The sequence below is a fragment of the Nicotiana tabacum genome, chromosome 22 (genome assembly GCF_000715075.1).
Source record: "Nicotiana tabacum cultivar K326 chromosome 22, ASM71507v2, whole genome shotgun sequence".
In the NCBI taxonomy this organism is placed as follows: Eukaryota; Viridiplantae; Streptophyta; class Magnoliopsida; order Solanales; family Solanaceae; genus Nicotiana; species Nicotiana tabacum.
The window spans coordinates 69,100,968-69,106,989 of record NC_134101.1 but is presented as its reverse complement, the minus strand read 5'-3'; the positions used below and the strand labels follow the sequence as shown (position 1 = coordinate 69,106,989).

The 6,022-nt window shown below is 39.1% G+C and overlaps 1 non-coding gene across 1 annotated transcript; it reads right to left on the bottom strand.

The window, feature by feature from the left end:
- Positions 1 to 4,867: 4,867 nt before the first annotated feature.
- On the bottom strand, positions 4,868 to 4,970 carry LOC142176869 (small nucleolar RNA R71). The gene has a single exon (XR_012705674.1). It is a non-coding gene; the product is annotated as a small nucleolar RNA R71 (small nucleolar RNA).
- Between the last annotated feature and the right edge of the window lie 1,052 nt (positions 4,971 to 6,022).

The window sequence follows — 6,022 nt, the reverse complement described above, 5'->3', positions numbered from 1 at the left end:
CAGATCTCCAACCAAGAAATCTTCATACGAAATTATAGTACATAATGTTATAGCAACGGGATTTTTGCGATTCTAAGGGAGTGCGGTGCAATCTTTCTCAAGAATTTCATATGAATTTTTCCCTAATTCGATCCGCCGTTATGTGTTCGTCGCAAAAGGCGTGTGTTAGAGGAATTATCAAGAGAATCGGTCTAGGTATATTAAGGCTATCCCTTATTTTCTTTTGGCATGATCAATATGATACAAACGAAACGCGTAAACACATAATTTTCATAAATGACTCTATTCATAGAAGTATTAGAGATGCCTATGTTCTTAATTCCCCATGCGAATTATTATTATATCTTCTGTTCATGTGTCTCAGAAAAATACGTATTTGATAAAGTTTATCTGAAAGGTTCATTGATCTTATTGACGTATTTCTTATGCATTTCATGCATTTATACAAGTACATTGACCCATGACCAGATGGCGTTTTATACGCGTATATTATATTTATATGGGATATGGGAAAAAGGTTATGGTGTTATATACGCACCACCACCTGATCAGTTGGTATACGTTGATGATTTGTCCACAATGGACGAGATGATATGATGGGATGCCCTCAGAGGATTGATGATGTTATGAACGCATATACCCATGCATGGTATGATATTTATACATATATGCATGGAATTATAATATTAAATGATTCACAGAGCTATTCAGATATACATGTTGAGTCTTTTACTCCATGTTTCTCTCATGTCTATTGTTTACGGATTTTCATTCCTTACATATTCGGTACATCATTTGTACTGACGTCCTTTTTGCCTGGGGACGCTGTATTTCATGCCCGTAGGTCTCGATAGACAGGTTGAGATCCCTCCAAGTAGTCTATCAGCTCAGCGGAAGATGTTGGTGCGCTCTGTTTGCTCTGGAGTTGCTATTTGGTTAGTATAATTAGGACATGTATTGATTGGTATGGCGGGACTCTGTCCCGACCTTTATGACAATTATGTATTCTTAGAGGCTTGTAGATAGACGTCATGTGTACGGGTATTTGTGTGTCCTTGTCGGCCTATGTTTTGAGTTTATAAATGATCATGTTGGCTTATAGGCCCGTATGTCACGTGTATGAGTTTTTATATCAGGTTGGGTCATTCTATGTCGGGTAATTCCCTCATGTTTACTCTGTTTATCTCATGACGCCCCTTCTGGGCCACTTACCTATGATGATGTTATAAGAAAGATACGTTATGTTGGTACTCGATTGAGTAAAGTACTGGGTGCCCATCGCGGCCTATCGGTTTGGGTCGTGACAGTCATCTCACTGATTTCATTGATATTTCGTACTCAGTCATATTCATGTATTCATACCATATCTCAGTCTTAGATATTATTTATTGATACGTCATATCATTGTTGTCGGGCTAGTTTCATGACATTGTGAGCCTGAGAGTAAGACTGGAGAGATTGATGACTGAGTGAGGTCGAGTGCCTAAGTGGGACTGACATTTTGGGATTGGACTGCACGCCGCAGCATATTATATTGATTATATTTTATATGGGGCTGGTTGCACGCCGCAACATGCCTTAGGGATGTGTATATATATATGGATCGGGTTGTACACCGCTGCGAGCCTTATGGCTATTTATATGTTATGGGATCGGGCTGCACGCCGCAACGATATAGCGCTTGGGCTTAAGGAGCCCCTCCGGAGTCTGCACACCCCCAGTGAGTGCAGTCGACTATATATATGTGGATCGGGTTGCACGTCATAATGGGCCTTATGGTCATATATGGATCGGGCTGCACGTCCCAGTAGGCATTGTACAACGCTGAGTGATTGAGTGTGCTGAGCCTTGAGCATAGTCAGAGAGAATGCGAGACAGTGAGATTGAATACTCTAAGCGTGTGAGTACATGATTCATCTCTGAGATACATGGCATTGGCATGTATACATGACATACATGCATAGAGACGCATTTTTCCTCGTGTTGTACGGTATCACGTCATTCGTGACTTTTTACACATATTGATATGTGGGCATAGAGAGGTATTTCACACTTGCTATCTAGAAAGAAAATGAAACATCTTATTTATTGTGGAAAGGATATTTGGAAAAGTTACAGTTTTCAAACTTACTCGTATTTTTGGCATTTTCGGTAAAAGATTTGGGGTTTTCACTAAAATACTTGAAAAGCATGACTAATTTCTGGAACTGTGAACGAGCTGAGCATTTTACTTCTGAGATACATCTTTTATTACTTGTATTATGCTGTTATGAACTGTTGTGGGATATTGGTTTTGGACCCGACCTTGGTACAAACACGTCACTACTTTCAAACTAAGGTTGAGTTTGTTACTAATTGAGTATATGGGGTCGGTTGTATTCATACTACACTTTTGCACCTTGGGTGCAGATGTTGGCTGCTGATATTGCTGTGTTCGATGGGAGCTGGATTAAAGATGTACCTGCGTCCTGGCTGTAGTTGCCTCTTGTTCGTGGTAGCTTTAGATCTATAAAACTCTATTTATGTACTATTCAAACAGACTATGTATTTATTTCATTTCCACTTTGTAAACTCTATTCTTAGAAGCTCATGATTTGTACTACCAGTTCTTAGGGAAAATGTATAAAATTCAGATAATTCCTTTTGTTCAATTATCTTATTAATATTATTGAAATTGGATGGTTATTAGTTGGCTTATCTAGCAGGTTAGGTTAGGTGCCATCACGACTAGTGGATTTGGGGTCGTGACATTTTAGCACATTACTCACCAAATATTTTGTTGGTTTAGTGAGTTATTGTGCGATATTTAAGCTAAATTGTATTGTTTTATGTGTAGAAACATCGGAAGAAATCATTAAATGAAAGTTGCACAAAAAGAGGATAAAAAAGCAAGAAAAGAGCACAAAAGCATCAAGTACCCAAATCGTGCTATAGACTACAGACCAGGCTTTGTGAGGTCTATAGCCAGGTTGACTGTGCTATAGACCAGGCTTCGCGAAGTCTATATCCAAGTTGACCGCGCTATAGACCAGGCTTCGCGAGGTCTATAGCCAGGTTGACCGCACTATAGACCAGGCTTCGCTAGTTCTATAGCCAGGTTGACTGTGCTATAGACCAAGCTTCGCGAGGTCTATAGCTAGGTTGATCGCGCTACAAACCAGGCTTCGCGAGGTATATAGCACGGTAATTAAAAGTCGCGGGTTAAAAGACCCCAACCCGGATTTGGACTGAAGGATCTCGGCATTACATATAAATACTCCACAAACGAGTTATTCTAGGGTTGGGCATGATTTTGGAGAAGAAAAAGGCTGCCAAGACTGTGGAGCAAGAATCAAATGAGTGTTTCCTTCCTTTATCTCTTTACTTTGTAGTTTAATGTCTTTGAACATTATATTAATTGTTGTGGTATTTATGAGTAGCTAAACTCTGTTATCTAAGGTTTGATGGAATCTATTGGAGGATGATTTTCTACTACATTTAATATAGATTTACCTATGATTTGTCTCTACTTGTTCAACTACATTTTCATTGTTAATTGAAGAGATATCAATTAACTGTTCCTATTTAGTATGTATATTGTTCGAGAGAGAGTACACATTTAGGTAGTTATTGAACAACACCCCTCCTAACGTAGTTGAGAGATAAATACAGATGGTTTAAAGGCGGGATTAGAGATAACAAAGCCTTGGTGCGATCGTAGTGAGTGGTAAATTAGTGCCTCCTAGCGTAGTTCGAGAGAATACGTCTAATAAATTATGGTAGTTTCTCAAGAGAGAGCTACGACAATCAAAGTACTCATGATTGGTAGAAAATATTTAGGCAAATTCATAGAAAATGTAGTGGGAAAGATTCCGATAATAGGGAAAATCATAACCTTAGACTCTTCCAAATCTTGTCTACAATATTTTCTTTGTTAGTTATAAATTACTGCATTTTTAATTACTTTGATCTTTGTTAGTAAACTCTCAAATTATTAGGTAATATTTCTAAAGATTGATTACTTGAATTCGTGAAAAACTATTAGTTGTAATTAGCACGTTATTTCCCTGTGGGATTCGACTCCGGACTTGTAAATCGGATTATATTTGCAATGATCGCTTAGTCCTTTTTATAAGACATAGTTGGGCGTGATCAAATTTTAGCGTCGTTGCCGGGGAAGCAACATTGTTATTAATAACAGCTAGAAGAATTGCTAGGAATCTTAGTTTAGTCAATTTTCTTCATTTTAAATTCATTATATTGAAATTCTAACGTTTGTAGTCTTTTGTGTATAGGTGCATGCTTAGAAATGCCTCAAGAACTGGTGAATTGCTTGAAGCATCACCGGATCCTAAGAAAGCTTTCAAGGTATTAAATCATGCAAACAGGAAGGACAAACGTAAACAACACCCAAGTGAACAAATTGAATTAGACATGGGTGACGTTTTGGATAATCAAAACAATCGATACAATGTGAATGACCCGAACAATCAGGGTGTGGCACCTCTTGTGCCAGAAGCAGCTTTGTATGATTGGGCATAACCCACCGCTGAAAATTTGGCAAATGCAATTGCAGCTCCTTAGATTCAAGCGGAGTCATTTCAAATCACAAACAACATGCTATACCTGCTGCAAAACAAGGGACTGTTCTCCAGGTCTTACATTGAAGATCCACAACAACATCTAAAATTGTTTTTGTCAATTTGTGTCACGTAAAGGAAACCGAATGTGACACCGAAAGCAATAAGACTGTTGTTGTTTCCATTCTCAGTGATAGGAAAAGCCCAGTCTTGGCTTAATTTGCTCCCCATAAATTCCATCACCACTTGGGAGGAATTAGTCAAGCAGTTTTTGAATAAGTTCTACCCACCCAATAAGACCGCCAAGCAAGTTGATGAAATATTGAGATTGAGGCAGAAACCAGCTGAAACATTGCAAGAAATGTGGGAGAGGTTCAAAGGTATGCTGGTTAAGTGTCCACATCATGACATTCTAGATCAGATGTTGGGACAACAGTTTTACATGGTATTGGCGGATAACTTGAAGGCTAATGTTGATGCTTCAAAATGTGGAACACTTTTTAGCCATTTAGAGAATGTAAGGTCCTGCTAGATAAAATGGCTCAAAACTCAGGCTGGATGACAAGAGACACTACAATCTCCCCTATAGTTCACTCAGTAGCATTGGACCCTAACAACTCCATAGCCGAGAATATAGCTACTCTGATGACGCAAATGAGTATCCTCACCAAGAAGATTGATGAATCTGGACAGAAGCAGGTACACATAGTTGACACAACTAATGGGGGATTTTGTACACTATACATTAACCAACCATATGTGTTCTCGTGGAGTGGTGAAAATGACAACCAAAACTATCAGGAGAATATGAACTATGTGGGCAACTATGGAGGCCAGAGGCAAAGTGGTCAGAATTGGGGCTAGCAGAATGAATAGTATAGGCCAGCACAACAACAATACAATAACACCAACAATCCTGGAGCTATGCCACCACAGGGTCAAGTAGTGCCTTACCAAAGGCAACATGGATACAGTCAACAAATTCAGCATCTATCTTATCAACAACCTCAACAACAACAACTAGTGAGACGAGATTATGGGTTGTCTTAAATTAAAGGAATGCTGCAACAACTGATTGGGCCTAATGGAAAAATGCGAGATAAGGTGGAAGCACAAGAGTCAGCGATAAAATGCATTGAGATTCAATTAGGGCATATATCTATGGCTCTGAATAATCATCCCTAAGGGAATTTACCTGCAGACACACATGTCAATCCGAAGGAGCAAGGCCTGAATCAACTTATGGCAGTGAGTTTGAGAAATGGTAGAGATCTTGATTTAAGCAAGAAATCGCTCGTGAGAACCGATAAACTGAAACACTTGTGTCAGTGCCAATTGAGGTAGATGAGTCAACTGAGTTAATAAAAGTGAGAGTGCAGCCAGCCCAGGAGGAAATAAACAAGGAAAAAGAGGTTGCGGAGGAGACTGAGAAAGTGCAAGAGAAGGCATTAGAAAAAGTGCCT